General features: G+C 40.0%; 1 pseudogene; it reads left to right on the top strand.

Moving 5' to 3' along the window:
• The first annotated feature begins 7,253 nt into the window (after positions 1–7,253).
• Positions 7,254–17,181, top strand: part of LOC123290025 (solute carrier family 7 member 12-like) — a 37,811-nt pseudogene continuing 27,883 nt past the window's right edge.

Here is a 17,181-nt window from a genome sequence, read left to right as displayed (position 1 = left end):
GCTTTAGGAGCCAAGAATTCAAGTAGACAGACGGAGGAAGAACAAATGGCTCCAACGCTTAAAGGCAAGTCCTGCCCAAGGACCTTCTCTCAGTCTTCCATTTATCCTCGTTCTTCTAATTATTGCCCTAGCTTGCAGACTCTTAACATCCCGTGAATAGATGTTCTTAAGCCTGGCGTGGTACCGGGGTTCTACTCCAGAGAAGGAGACCCCAATACTGTAAAGATTTATGCATTTATAGACAAAGAGGTGAAAGCGGGAACCATCTAAACAAGCCCAAAGCCTCTGAATTGGCAATGAAGATTCTGGTATTCCCTTTAAATTCATCCTCATTGAAGCAAATATGACATTTGCTCAGCAGAAACTTAGAGCCAGTCCTTTTGTTTCTACCACCAACCAACAATCAAGACACAACTGAACGAAAGGAATACGTCCCACTGCCGCTTTTAGCGTTCAACCACCTGAAATTACGATCTGTGTAATTATTGTGCTACCTATTGACTGGAGACCATCGAGATGAAACCAGGCATCTGAAAGATCTAAAAGTATAATGATTGGAACAGGATGGAAGTAATTTTGCAAAAGTTCACTTTTAGACAAATAACTTTAAAGTCTGAAAGAAAAGCAGGTCAAATGATGCATATTAACTTTCCATCTTGCCACTTACTGGGAAAGGGTTTTTAGCTACTATGAGGATGCAGGATAGAGCAACGGTTTAAAGCACGAAATTTAGAATCAAAAGACCTAGCTTTGAATCTTGGGCCCGACATGGTACGTGGACATTTGACAAGTTATGGAAGTTCTCTGAGCCTATTTACCCATCCCTAAAATGAGAATAATAATAAGAACAATTGGAATAAAGATTAAACGAAGTAATTCCTGGAAACACCTTAGCATAGATAGGCATGAAGTATTAATATATGCCTTTATCTTTTTTTGGAGAGTCCACAGAATAAGAAAAATGCAAACATTTGACTTTTAAAGATTAGTACTCTATTGATTCCACAACTTCAAGTAGACAGGAACACCACAGTTGGACAAAACTAATTTACCTGGACCATAACACAGCATGACCAATCATTTCCCTGGTCACTTTCCAAGCCTTGACATCTGAAGTAGGAAGAGGTTTAACAAGGTGTCACTAACTGCTAAGAATGATAGTGTTCTGGCCTGCCCAGTTCCTGAGGCAATAGGAGCAAAAACAGGAATGTATTCTCTATCTTCAATTCACCAGCGAGGAAGATCCAAATACATCCTGCTGTTACTTAAGTCCAGAGATACTTCCTGGCACCTGATGGGACCTCTAATTTATTCCTTCCCATAGCCATTACTTCATTGCCTTCAGCAGACCCCATCCCCTTTGCCCTGGCTTTATTGAGATTCCTAGTGTAGCAATGCTAGGTATATTCGCTATTACTGTATAACAAACTACCCTCAAAATTTAGTGATTTAAAACAGGGAGTATTTATTATCTCATATTTTCTGTTGGCTATGAATTTGAGAAAGCATTAGCTGGGAGGGTCTAAATCTGAGAACATCACGATTGCAGTCAATATGTGGGCCAGGACTACAGCCATCAGAAGGCTCAACTGAGGCTAGAAGGTCCTCTTCCAAGATGGCCTACTCACATGCTTTCAACAAGAGGCTTTACTTCCTCACCAGGTGGGTCTCCCCATAAAGCTTCCTCATGACATGGCCAATGGCTGCCCCAGAGCAAGTAATCTGAAAAAGAGAGAAAGAGAGAGAGAGAGACTGAGAGAATGGGAAGGGAGGGTGGACAGAAGCTTTGCTGCCTTTTATAACATAATCTTATAACTGACATATTATCTCTTCTGTATTCTATCGTCACACAGACCAACACTAGTAGTAGCACAATATGGGAGGCAGCTACGCAAGAGTGTGAATACCGGGAGATAAGGATCGTTATGCACCATCCCAGGGTTCACTACCCGACTCAAGACCCACCTGAGGCACAGTAGAATAAAGCACCCATCATTACACAACTTTGTAAGGTATAAACTAAAAGACCCTACTTGATCCCCACCCCTGTCGCTTGCCCCTTCATTCACAGCCACGATGCCTACCTTTCGATTCTTGAGGACACCAGGTTGTTTTCACCTAAGAGGCTTTGCAGAGGCTCTTTCTTCTGCCTGGAATCCTCCTCCCTGCCAGTCTCTGCCTCTTAAGTTCTCAGTTTAACTATCACTTCCTCTGAAACGTCCTTCATGATCAAATTATGTCATCAGTGATGTTTATAGTAACAATGATCTTCTTAATATTTACCAAGCGTTTACTGTATGCCAGGTACAGTTCCAAGGACTTTTTATGTCCTAATACACTTAATCCTCACAACAACCCAATGAGACAGGTACTTTTATTATCTACATTTTACACATGAGCAAACAGACATGAAGTAACTTGCTTAAGGCAAGAAAGCTAGGAATTGGTGGAGGATTTGAAGCATAGAGTAAGCAAAGTTTCCTGAAGGAGAGGAGAGAGGAGTGGAGGAGACTGAAGAGTCAGTCAGGAAACGGGTCATGTGGACCCTCATAGACCGTGTTATGTTGATACTTTATTCTAAGGGCAACAGGAAACCACTGGAGAATTGTAAGCAGGGAGTATGATCTGAGGATTAAAGTAATATTCAAACTTTTTTTTTAAATATGAAGAATAATATAAAAAACATCATAAACACTCAACTTAAGAAATTAAACACTAGCAATATTGTTGAAGAGTCAGTGCGTACCTCCCTTCTCATTTCCCTCACTTACCCCCAGAGGGAACCCCTATCTTGAATATCACTATATTTTTTACATATGTATGTATTCATAAATAATATATGGCACTCATTTTTAATATTTTAACATTATACAGTTTCACACTATATATAGACTATACACAGCGCAACTTACAATTTTGTTCAATTTTACATTTTTTAACTATACACATATTAACACTGAGATCTCTAGTTCATTCATAATTGACTACTTTGTGATTCTGCATTGTGTGAATTTAGTAAAATTTATATTTTCATTCCCCTATTGATAACATATACATGGCTTTAAAATTTTTGTGATGACAAATAATACATCTATGACCATTCTTGTACATTTTTCTCCATGAGGTGGGTCATAGACATAAAATGATTTAAAAAAAATAAAGGAAAAGGAAAAGTAACTCCAAAACTGTCATTATCTACAAACTAAATGATTATCAATATTTTAGAATTATTAAGAAAATAATTATTAAGCAATAAAGTTGACTCTAAGATCAATTATAAACTGGTATCAAACAGTAAGAAAATGTTTAAAAGACAGAATTTACAAGTGAAAATAAACATAGCATACCTAGGCCTAAATTTAACCAAAAATAAGTAAATAAAATGACATTAAGATTTTACTATAAATACTAAATAGTTTCAGAGAATTAATTGGGGAAAGACAGTAGCTAAAGCAGGAAAATGAGTGAAAAGCTTTTTCTCATTATCTAAAGAAAAATGAGAGTGGCTCAGACCAGATATTTGTAGTAGAATGGGAGACGTGATCGGATATGGATGTTTGGAAGTAGAAGCGGGAGAGCTTGGTGATGGACTGGATTTAGGGAGTGAAGAAAAGTGTTAAAGACATTTGGATGTAGTTTTGATCCATCGGGCGGGTAATAATGAAATTTACTAAGGCTTGAGATGAAGAAACCACTTGGAACGGTAACAAGAGTTCCACATTAACACATCAAGATACACCAAAATAAAATATCTGGATAGAAACACGGAGAGAGAAACAAAAGATGGAAATACAGAAAATAGAACAAACAAGTACAATATGGGCAAAGGTCTAATATGTTTCTGAGATATAATTTCACATCCATCAGATCAGCAAGAACTTTAAGCCTGACAATACTAAGTGTTGGCAAAGATGTGAAACTGGGAACTAATGAAGCAGCAGTACTGTGTGAACCAGCAATCCCACTCTTATGAGCATCCTAGAGGAACTCAAACGTGTCTAAGAAGAAATTGTGAACAATGTCACTGCTGCATTGAATTTAATAGCAAAAAAATGCTCATCAAAGGCAAATAGATACATCAAACAATAGAGCACTATAAAGGCGCCTCCATTCTTCTAGCTGCCAGGCCCACATACCTTGGTCATTCTCATTCCTGTCAACCTCTCACAACCCCACATCTAATGCATCAGCAAATTCTGTAGGGTCCACTTTCAAAATATATCAAGAATCCAATCGCTTCAAATCTCCAATGCCAGTATTCTTGTCCCCAAGCTTAGATACTTGCTAGTCCTGTGTACTTGGAGTGGTCCATACCCAGATCCCTTTCTTGAGTGAAGCTTTAATCTAAAAACTACAAATTGTACAAGAAATAATCCAGACAGCCAGCTACAGCATGCTAGGAACATCCTAGGATCAGGAATCAGTAAACAGAAACACCAGGAAGACACTCATTTATCTCTAATTGCTGCAAGTCCAACTAAGGGTAAAACTTTCTGCAAGTGTCCCTGTGTTTGGAGAAAATATTACCTATTAACTGTTAACCCTTTCATTGCACACAAACACTGTCATTACCACCACCACTACCACCATTCATCAGTCATCCCCGTCTGACATATTATATATTTGTCTTTCTTGTGTGTTTACTTCTCTTCCCCTTGACTAGGATGCCAAAGTGATTCCGTCTGCCCTGACTACAATATAAAAGGTCTTTGTCAACTTTGAGTTTTGCACACAGTAGGTGCTCAACAAATATTTCCTGAATAAAATGAACACACCAAAACAAAAACAAATCATAAGTTAATTTCTTTATACTTTATCCTGCTACAAACAAATAATAAATGAATGAATATATGAATTAGTAAAAAAAATATGTTGGATGTATTGATACCTACATAGTGTCACGAGCTGCACATGTGATTTAGAGACAGGAGAGGCCTAAATACATTTATTCAAATTGGTTTTGCTTTAAAGGTGAGGAGTCATTTGTCCTGCAGAATTCTGATATTTTTGTCTTTATCTTTGGCTCCTTTGGTGTTTAGAAGTTTGGTTATGATGTTTCTTGGCATGGATTTCTTTGGATTTATCATGTTTAGAACTCATTCAGCTTCTTACATCTGTAGATTTATATCTTTTACCAAAGTCGGGAAATTTTCAACCATTGTTTCTTTGAATATTTTTCGAGAACACTCTTTTTGTCCTCTTCTCTGGAACTCTAATGACACAAATATTAGACTTTTTGTTATAGGCCCACAAAAATCACTGAGTCTCTATACTTTTTTTTTTTTCAGTTCATTTTCTCTCTACATTCCACATTGGATAATTTCTATTGTTCTATTTTCAAGTTCACTGATTCTTTCCCTGTGTTCTCCACTCTGCTGTTGAACCCATCCATTGAGCTTTTAATTTATTATATTTTTTCAGTTCTAAAATTTCCATTTCGTTTCTCTTTATATATTTTATTTCTCTGCTGGGTCTTTCTATTTTTTCATTTCTTTGAAGTATGTTTGCACTTGCTTTTTGAAGAATTTTTACGATGGCTACTTTAAAATCTTTGCCAGATAATTCCAATATCTGTGCCATCTCAGTATTGTTGTCTGCTGATTGTCTTTTTTGTTCAATGTGAGATTTCCCAGGTTCTTGGTATGGTGAAGGATTTTCTGTTGTGTCCTGGACATTTGGATATTGTGTTATTAGACTCAAGATTTTATCCCGGAACTGGAAGCTCCTAAATATATCTATTAATAGATTGGTTTATATCTATCCACAGGAGCAATATTGATACCTAATTATAATAAAAGAATGAGTGCTTCCCCAACGAAATTTCATTATATACAACCTAACTGATACTGATAATGTCCCCCAATGATCTCTGCCTCCTGGTATTCATGCTGTAAGGTAATCCCCTCCCCTTGATTGTGGGTGGAACTTGTGACTTGTTTCTAGAGAACAGAATACAGCAAAGGGGAAAGGATGTCACTTCCAAGGTTATATTACAAGAGACTGTGACTTCTGTCCCGTTAGCACTTTCTCTCTCTGGTGGATCAAGAAAGATGCCACATTGTCACCTGCCTTATGAGGAGGCCCACATAGAAAGAACCAAGGAAGGCCTCTAGCTAATAGCTCATGATGGACTGAGGCCCTTAGTCCAAGAGCCTGTAAGAAACTGAATCTAGCCAACAACCATGTGAGTGAGCTTGGAAGTGGATCCTTCCCCAGAGGAGCCTTGAGATGACTGCGGCTCCAGCTGATAGCTGATTGCAGCCTCATGAGAGACCCAGAGCCAAAGGACGCAGCACCCACATTCCAGCCCACAGCAACTATGAGAGAATACTGTTGTTTTAAGTCACTGACTTTTGGGGCAATTTGTTAGGTAGCAGTACACACAAGGGCAATTATTAAGCCCTGACAGGTCAGGTACTCCAGTGGGTGTTTCCCACAGGTTACTTAATCAGTTCTGTGGAAATGACTCTATGATCAAATGAAATTATTATCCTCATTTTACATATGAATCAGGAAATACGGATTCTAAGAAATAAGACAACTTACTAAAAATCATGTAGCTACTAAGTGGCAGATGTGGGATTCAAACCTTGGCCCACTTAAATACAAAATTTACATTTTTTACATTAAACTACAGTTCCTTTGAAATACAGTTTTTAAAATATTAGCTTAGAGTTACATAGTATCAATGCCATACCTCCAAAGGAGAGTTCTCTGCCCAAAACTTAAGTCTTCCTTTCTCAATCAGCTGTGACTAACTTGTTCAGTGGTATATGCGATTTTTCAAAGGCGGATTTATTGAGATATAATTCACATATCCTACAACTCACCCAATTAAAGTGTATGACTGGATGGCTTTTTGTATATATTACATTATTAATTTTTTTAGCTTGTGGTAAAATAGATATAGTATAAAATTTGCCATTTTGACCAACTCAGTGGCATTAATTACACTTGCAATGTCATGCAACCATCACCAGGCATATTTGAATTTCTAAATAATTAACACATGAAACATTTTAACTGTGGCCTTAAAAAGAGTTCACAAAATCTTAGAACAATTCACAAGTTAATCATTTTTAGAACAAAGTTAAGTGCAATAATAAAATGCTTATTATTGCCTTAAGGATGATGGCTAAATCAAGAAAGCACGTTACAGAAGAATCATGGGGGGAATGTATAAAAATTAGCAATCCATATACAAATATCAAATTATTTTTTCAGGACTAAAACAGAAGGAAAAAGGAAAAAGCATGCAACTCCTGAGGGTAATAGGATTCTTCCCTGGAAATATGTTATTTAGTGCCATATAGGGGCAGGAATCTTTGAGTCTCCTAAAGGGGTATTAAAATACTCCTCATTGAATGTAGCTGTCTCCCTGAGCATTTGGGCTGCTTGTGCCATAGTGACTGTCATCGCCACTCTCAGTCACGCAGGGGTGGGGACGACCTCCCAGGAGTGGAGAGCCCTATTATTTCCTCAAAAGGTCTCTGTTTCTTTCTTCAGTCTTTGGATCAAACTTTCTGTTTATCCCTTAGGAATAGCTATCAGACCTTGTTACTGTCTACCTATATAATTCAGCCTTTCTATGCCAGGTGCCCAGATCCACAGCTACCAAAAAGACGTCCAGCTTCAGCTACTTTCTGGTTGTCTGGACTTCTGAATACTCGAGGGGTGCTAACCATGGCTTGGTTTCAAACTATCAGTACTTTGGCGAGGATAACTGTCCTCTGCCTAATTTCCCTAACTGGGATCGAGCTGTTGGGACTGGGAAAAAGGAGAATGTGGCCAGGTTTGAGAATGCTTTTGATGCTGAACTTGCTGGTGCCGCGCAGACTGCAGAAGACTTACTTACGCCAAGGATTGTTTTCACGTTCTGGCACGTCAGTCCTGACCAACATAGCAGGTAAATCCATTTCTGAAATACTTTACAGCAGGCATCAAGTTTTGTCTACAACTCTATAGGGAAAGACATCTCTGATTAGTTTATTTGGGGGGGGCAGATTTAATTAATTTAATCTGCTCTGCACCACGTGGAGGGAGGACTGTCTATAGTCATCACTGAGCCTCAACATATAATCATTTATATAGAATGTGCAGAATTTAGTGTTGTTCAGGTCATGTCTCTTATACAAAACTTGGTAATTTTATGAAATTTTCAAAAGAAAATTAAGACCACTCTCCTATTTTACTATATTTTATCATAATACTTTTTCAAGATAAATTGAATTTCAATTACATAAGAAATGCATTAATACAACCTATTTGTAAAAAGCAAAGCTATCACAGATTATATTATTTATTATAAATATATGTCTCCTATCAGCATTAGTAAAATGCCATGTCCTCATTTTGATTTCATAATACTTCTTAGAGATCTTTCTGTTAGAACTTAGTGATCTAACACATTCTTTCACCTGCTGCATAATATTCTTTAGTATGGCTTCACTACATTTCCACATTAGTGGGTATTTAAAGGGCTTCCCATTCTTCGCAATCACAAGGAGTGGTGTAATGTCTTAGCTTCCTGGGGCACACGTACTGCTGTTCCTGTAGGGCAATGCTTCCCCTCCCATGTCACGGCACCAAGAGAATTTGGTAATAGCTGCACAGCACGCTCGAGTAAACAAAAGAATTACATAGAAAACACTTCACTATATTTCATTTGCATTATAAAATTATAAAAATATAAAATATTAAGGAATATATTAAACATTGAAGTTCTATAAAACTTCCAAACAAATCTTTGCAAAATTTTCATGAGAAACCTGAGCTTGCTCCCCTAGATGTAACACTACTATAGATTTTATGCTTGAAACATCTATAATATTTTATCAAAACTTTTAATAATAATTTCTTGAAATCCTTGATTCTTGAATTATTGAAATTTTTTATGTTCCTGGTCAATGAGACACTTTGCTCACTCATGCCAATTATTAAAAATCCACAACTGACAGGACTTTTAACCGATAATGACGTTTTTCAATTGACAAATGTAATATTAAAATTTCTTGCAATAAAATTAATGAATTTTTAATCCAATATCAAGGTTTCCCAAATAATAATGCTTTAATTTACCTAGCACACATGAATTGTTACAGCAGTCACCTGGAAGCTAGCTTGGACATTAAAAAGGCACATGAGTTGGGGCTGGCCCCGTGGCCGAGTGGTTAAGTTTGCGCGCTCCGCTGCAGGCGGCCCAGTGTTTTGTTGGTTCAAATCCTGGGAGCGGACATGGCACTGCTCATCAAACCATGCTGAGGCAGCATCCCACATGCCACAACAAGAAGGACCCACAACAAAGAATATACAACTATGTACCGGGGGGCTTTGGGAAGGAAAAAGAAAAAAATAAAATCTTTAAAAAAAAAAAAAAAGGCACATAAGTCAAAAATGAAAATATTGAAGACACATGAAGGCAGAGTTTCAGGGTCACTGCCTGGAACTGCATCCTCCAGGCACCACCTTGTCTCCTCACACTCCCAGCCACGTTGCGTTAGGAGCCATGGTCCTGGGACACCTGAATCAGATTTCCTCCAGCAGCTTCCCAGGGCCCTTTCCTGTAGTGAGCACAGGTGGGTTCTGCAAAAGTCAATGCCCAGAGGTTGGCGCACCTCTTAGCTAACGTAAAGCAGCTCACTAGAGCAAGCACCGGTGTTCCTCACCATGATCATCACCTGAAGACACGGCACAAAAAACCTTCAGACCCAATTTTGCTTGAGTCTCATTCTCATTCTCATTCTCCTCCTACTCCCTGGTTTGATTCATTATCAAACAAGTCAAACCTTGGATTAGGGATGAGCAAGCCATAAAGGGCACTGATAGCAAAATGTGAGTGACTGCAGATCGAGATGGCTGTGTTTGAAAGGTCCAGTGAGATTTTTCTGGATCTGCAGACTATTAGAGCAGAAGGTCGAGTGAGATGAGTGCAGCAATGCTGTCAGATTGTGTGACCAATTGAATGGGGCTGGCTTCATTAACTTTGCTGACAAATCTACACCAGATTTGGAGATCTGGCTTCCGGCATGTCAAAACGGAGGGACCCTGGCTAGAAAGAACTATCACCTCAAGTTTGGTCCTTACAGTTTCTGAGCTGTCATATTCTTGACCAAGCGTAAACAGTGTAGCCCGCTTATGTCTAGATTCTTATTCCAGGGCCACCTGAAGGGACAACATTGAATCCCAAGCACCACTATACATCCTTTATCTTTACCTCTGAAATAAGGAATTACATTGGGTTGCAAAGCCTTCAGGGATGTCTTAGTAGCAGGCCTGACAACAGTCAAAGGAGTCTCTAGCGATGTGGACAACTGTCAGGACTGGAGTTCTAGCCACTCAACAGCAAAGGGACAAAAGATCTCTGCTTCCATAACATGACTTGGGGGACTCTTGCAAGGGCCCATCAGACAAGACACCATGCATGCATGCAGTTTAGAAAATCAGGATTACCTGAAGCACATTAATATGGGGAGTAAGTTAAAGAGACCCTCAGATTTCATAATCTGCCCAGAATTCTCATTGTTAGTGAAGGAAATTTAGGAGTAGAAATAGATAGATGCAGTACTGGCTGACCCTTAGAGGTGCATTAATCATGGCGCCACCGGCTGAGATTTGCATCCGCTCCTGAGCCAAAGATCTAAAAAACAAGGTCTGGGGGAACTTGAAAGGCCAGTTCCCCAGCTCTGTGCACAAGGCTGCCCAGAAAAGCGGTGACCTCTGTCTGGCCTGAGCAACACTGTGATTTGCTTCCCATTAGAGGGACTCTTCAGAGGCAGCATGCACGGGACCACTTGGAAACCCTCCTCCTGACACCTGGGAGGTTGCAATATATGTCAGTTTCAGCGGGGAAGGGGGACTTCTTGGGGTCTGGTGAGCCTGAAGCTCCCACTCTCTTGTGTAAGTTGCTGCAAGATGTAAATCTATGAAAGACTCTACCCTTAAGAAATCCGCCCTAGTCCTCCAGAAACTAAAGCTGTGCGCCTATGGGAGAAAAAAGGCTCGTCAGAGAAAACGTTCCCCTCCGTTTATGGGAGACCCAAGTAGGAGAATCTAAGAGGGCAGGGCACCTGCCCCAGGCTGTTCCTCTCCTGCGTGTGGAGACCAGAGGCCCTGGTCTTAGTCTGCACTGAAGACAGGAATGCGGCAGGAAACACAAGCTAAGCATCCACAGCTTTCCCAGACACACTTAAAACTTGGTGATACTCCCAAGTCCTAAGGGTTTGACCAAAGCTGGGACCTGTTAGGGAGGACAAGGAATTTTCCACATTAAAAGCAACCAAATTAAAGTAAGGGACAATATTCCCAAAGAAATCTTTATAAAGGATACTGTTCATTTAACAGTGGTAGGAAAAATGTGGGATGAGGAAGAAAGCGTTGAGCTGACACCAGATAAAACTTTTTTATCTTTTACTCTTCCCTTTCTAAGAGAAAAACAATCTGGATTAGAGGTTAATGTGAGTTTTATAATGTCCCAAAGTTGGAGTTAAAATTATTAGCCAATTTACGGTATAAATTCAAAATTATAATTTTCCACAAACCATTAAGTTTAACTTATAAATGATAATATAGAGAGAACTAAAAATTTTACATAAAAATTTCTTTTTCTTATTCTTTGATAAATGGTTGATTAACAAATTGAACATATTCAATTCCACCAGAAAATAAAACCTCACCCACGGTTTATAAACAATTAATTCCCTTAAATCTTAAATGCATGTTAAAATGCATTGAATTTTTAAGACTTGAAATGTCTGTCTTGCATAACTTTTCTTATCACTTGTGTCTTGTAACTCTAAAAATTTTAAGTCTTAAATATGATGAATTTCAAATTCTCTTAAACAATTTAAATGCAGTTTTTAATCAATGTTTCCTACACTTGCAACTTAAAATCATACTTCTGAAAATTCATTGTATATTTCAAAGCTGATCTCTCAGATTATCTAAAATGCTAGTGTCTCATAAAAATTACAGACCCTTGGGGCAGGCTTGGTGGTGTAGTGGTTAAGTTCTCGGGCTCCGCTTGGGAGGCCCAGGGTCCACAGGTTCAGATCCCCGGCGCAGACCTAGCACCACTGGTCAGGCCACACTGTGGCAGCATCCCACACAAAACAGAGGAAGATGGACGCAGATGTTAGCTCAGGGCCAATCTTCCTCACAAAATGAATAAATAAAATTTTAAAAAATTACAGACCCTCTAAGTAACTGGCACAAATTGTATAACTTAGTGGAAAATAAACAGTATCAAGGATTTTCATTTGCCTGATCATTGTTGCCTTTGATTTTAAACATTCTCATCTTATACTGGGTTTCCTAGAAGCAGAGTCTGAGAGGGGGATCCTTGTGCCAGCGTGTTACAGAGGGAGTGCTCTCCAGAGACACTGGTGAGAAGGCAAGGATGCGGGATGGGGCAGGGGAAGGAGCTGAGCAAAGATGCGGTTTCGGTTGAAGTCCAGCCTCAGCCAGATTCTACAGAGCACTCTAGGGCTGCACTGTCCAACCTGGTCACCACTGGCCACGTGGGGCTAGTGAGCACTTGAAATGCAGCTCGTCAAACTGCAATGTTCTACAGGAGTAAGATGAGAAATCAAGATCTTGAATGAACGAAACCATGTCAACTAGCTCATTAATAATCTTACAAATGTTACCTATTGCAATGATAACATTTTGGATATTTGTGGGTAAACAAAATATATTATTGAATGCATCTCACCTGTTTGGTGTTTTATGTAGCTACCAGAAAATTAAAAACTACACAAACAGCTCACATTATGTTTCCATTGGACAGCACTACTAGAGTAGGAATAATACAAACTCTTCCCAACCCGAGGCAATAGGGTTGGGCTTCTGTACCCTCTGTTAGTCAGTCAATGGCTGTGGGCTGCTTCTGAGGAAAGGATGTAAGCTTCCAGACTTTTCCAAGCAAGGCCGCTTACCCTCCTCCCTGCCCATCCTCCCAAGGACAGAGAGTGATTCTCAGGAGAAGGGTTTGGCTGTGGGGCACTAGCAGCCGTTACTCACGGAAGCTGAGCAGGGGAGAACCCACAGTCCATGGGTCTGGGTGAGACTCCTATACTTTCCTAAGTCATGAGGTCGTTTGCTCTCACCTGGGGCCAGAGTCACTATCTAAGGGGACTGAAGTGCCAGGTGGAAGATCCGGACTTACTGGTTGCTTATATTTCCCAACCAGTGAGCCCCAGGCCGCCAAAGCAGAACGTGCGAACTTAACCGCTGCGCCCCTGGGCCAGCCCCAGATTATAAGTAATTTTTATTTCCTTTTTTTATACTGTTCATATTTTCCATAATTAGCATGTTGTACTTATGATCAAAGAAATACCATTTTTCTAATACCGAATAATTATATTGCCACAGAATCAAGTGATGAATTTTTATGACAACATTGAGTCTTTAAGAAAATATTAAATTATGTTCAGTTTACTTTAAAAAGGCAGAGCAGTATTTGAAATGCATTAGAAAAATTCCACCAAATTTTAATTTTTTTAAAACAGTTACCCCTGGAAGAAGAGTTGTTCAGTTACCTAGAAAATTCATTTACCGAGAACAACTTAACTCTTCAAATATTCTGGATAAAGACCAAATGATACACCGGTAAAAACATAAACTACAAACATATTGTCTATACAGACAGACACAGAGGTATATGAGCCTGTAGGAGCAGAGTGTGTGTGTTTTGGGAGAGGCTGTGACTACAGCCAAGACGCCGTGGCACTCCAGTGACCGCATGTCCCGCATAATGGATGTGTTTTCAAGGCCAGAGGTCACAAAGAGGGTCAGTCCAGTGGCTGCACACTGAACTGAAATTCTGCTCTACCATCTGTGTTCGGAGCCTTTACAAAAATGAGAAGGTTTGAAATTTATTTTGAAAAACCTCCATTTAACATGCCTCAAAAAGTCAAAAGGTGGCTTCACGCACCTTCTCTGAAACGAGCATAAAAATGTTATGCTGAATCTAAAAGAAAAACACAAATTTTGAAAAGTAAACAAAAGCACGTTACCATTACTCCTCCCACAATTTGGTCTCAGGAACACAGAAACACACGCCAGGAGATTTTTGAAAGAAAGTGAGGGAGAGAACTGTAACCTGTTTACACTCTACTTCAAACCAGTCAGCAGTTCTGTAAAAATCTGCCTCACTAACATCTCCTCAGGTACTCGCCCTCTTCATCCCCACCTGCAGGACCAGGCCCTGGTCTTTCCCACCTGGTTTACAGCCACACCCTCCTAATCTACATGCTCACCTCTGGTCTCCTGCCTCCAATCCAGCCTCCACTCAGTTTCCAGAGATAACGCTATAAACATACATCAAATCCCATCACTTCCGCTTAAATACTCTGTGGTCTTGTTTTCTTGCATCTCCTCCCAATCTCGCTCTCACAGCTGCTGCGACCCCCACACCATCACCCCACCACCACCTTCCTTCAGACCAAATACCAACTTCTCCGCTGACCACAGCAGGCTCTCCAAGACCTGATTCGAGCCTGACTTTCTGTCCTCACCTCTTGACGCCTCGTGCACACACACGCCCTCACCACACACCAGCCTTTCTAAACAACTCACCATTTCCACAATAGACACTCCTCTCTCTGCCTCCCCAACAATGCCCCCTCACTGTCCCCAGCCTGACTTAGATGCCTGACTTGATGTCACACTAATAAGACTGATTCCAAGTTTAATATCCTTGGAGTCCTCACAAGAGCCTTCTAAGTCCTACACAAAAGCTAGTCCTAGAAAGTTCAAAATGCACTTTAAAATCATGAAATGGAGGACAGCGAATAAGTGGACTTTGATTGCAATCACCGCTCTGTGAATTTTAACATTGTTAACATTATTAATAAGAAGCTCTCTGGATTTTAGAACAGAGATCATCTAGAGAAACAAAGCTTAATACTTTTGATCTTGTAAATAAATAATTAGAGGCAAAACTGTAGGTGTCTAAGCACTTGTGATTAAAAAAAGAAAGAAAAGAATTGAACTATTAATTCAATTTGATTATCTCTACAATCAGATTATCACTGAAAAAGACCATCACATCATAAGTAGTAAGATAGTGCAATTATATCATATAATTTTGAACTCCACTTTAATGATAATCATTTTGGAGAAATTTTGCAGCACACTTCATACCCTTGTGACATGGTTTCTTACATTTCTAATGTCAGTTATTTGTCTTAGTTAAGCAGACAATACTCATCCCCCATTGAAAATCTTTTGTATTTTCACTCAATCATAGTATTCGTGACTGTATCATTCAACTGTTGTTGCCCAGCAAGCAAGCCTTCCCCAAACCCACTGGCTTAAAACAACCACTCTAGCTCTCAATCTGCAGGTTGCCAGTTTAGGCTGGGTTCAGCGGGGCAGTTCTGCTCTCTGCTGGACTCATTCCTGCGTCTGCACACAGGGTGTGTAGCTTTGGGTATGCTGCTTTACTGAGGGTGGCCATGCTCTCCCATATCTTTGAGCCTGCAACTGGTAGGCTAATTTGGGTTCTTTTAGAAGCAAATGCCAGGACAGGATTAAAGGTGCAAGGATTTTATTAACACTTGTGTTAGAGAAACTGAGAAGGAAGCCAGGTTAGGCTGGGAGAGTTACGGGACCACAATGCAAGTTTGACCCAAAATAAAGGAGTCAAGGAGGGGCGGATGAGAAAAACATCCTAGGCTGCCATGCAGTACAAGAAAGTCTTGGCACTCTGCAGGGGAGCCCCTTAGCCAAAGCTGGCCATCAGGTACACGAGTATTACTTAGTATCTCTGCCTCACAAAGTCGTTGGCTGGGAAGAGCCTGAAGGAGGCACGGCTTTAGCAGAAATGCCACATGGATTTCATAATGCAGTAGCTGGGACCCTGGGTCAGTTATGCTCCCTGTATTTGGAGGTCTGTGAGGTGCATTTTCACAGTTCCAGAGCCAGGATGGCTGGTTTTCACTTTGTTCTCTGACAAACTAGGTTGAGCTTGTTCATATGGTAGCTAGGCAGTGTTCCAAGAGAGCAACAGAAGTTTGTGATGCCTCTCAAGGTGTAACCTCAGAGCTGGTGAACAATCACCTCCAATGCATTCTACTGGCCAAAACAGACCGCAAGGCCAGATCAGATTCAAGAAGTGAGTAAAGAGACTCCCTCTCTTGGAAGGAGCTGCAAAGTCATATTACAAAGGGTCTGGAAGCAGAAAGAAGTAGAGAATTATTGCCATATTTGCAATCAAGCAAAAGTGACTGACTTTTTTGTTTTGTTTTGGGGAAGATCAGCCCTGAGCTAACATCTGCCACCAATCCTCTTCTTTTTGCTGAGGAAGACTGGCCCTGAGCTAACATCCGCGCCCATCTTCCTCTAGTTTATATCTGGGACACCTCCCACAGCATGGCTTGACAAGCGGTACCATGTCCAAACCCAGGATCCGAACCAGCGAACCCCAGGCCACTGAAGCAGAACGTGCAAATTTAACCACTGCACCACCAGGCCGGCCCCAAAAGTAACTGACTTTTTTGAAAATATCTTTAAATTTTTGTGGATGCTGTTCCTGTCACCTGGATGGACAGAGTAATCCTTCCCATGCAGAGCCATTTCTTTTGGGATCTCAACTTCAATGTTTAACAGCATGTGTGGTCCACTGCTTTCAGTATCAAGGATGGTCTGCACAGCAAGGCAAGAAGGACAACTGCCTTTGATCTTCTCTATGCTTAATAACCACTTCTGTCCAACTGTAGCTGTCACCCAGATAATCATTTTAACTTCTATTATTATTATAACCTCATAATTAGTCAATTTAATGAAATATTCAGGATTAGCAACCTGGGTTATAAGAGGGCTACATATGATAGGTTTACTTAAAGGTGCCAGGACCCCAATCCACCTAGACCTTATCAGGTAAATAAGGATAAAAATTTTATTGAATTTCTACTCTTTTGAGGAATAGAATTTTTTTATTCTATATGGGATGCTTCTAACCAATTCTGAATTCACTTTGTGAAATATCTGGTCTGGACCTCCATTTCCCAGTTTATTGCTGTGTAATTAGCTGCATGGGCTACTTCTGCCTTGACTTTTAGAGTCAAAGGTCAAAACTCTACAGGGAAGATGGATGCTATCATTTTTGTCATCTTTCAGGAGCTATACAATAATAATTTGGGGGGAGGATATTGTCCCTGCTCAAAATCATCCCCTCAGTTG

This window comes from Equus asinus, chromosome 12, assembly GCF_041296235.1.
Source record: "Equus asinus isolate D_3611 breed Donkey chromosome 12, EquAss-T2T_v2, whole genome shotgun sequence".
Classification (NCBI taxonomy): Eukaryota; Metazoa; Chordata; class Mammalia; order Perissodactyla; family Equidae; genus Equus; species Equus asinus.
The sequence above is the reverse complement of the archived record's forward strand: the minus strand, read 5'-3'. Positions and strand labels throughout refer to the sequence as shown.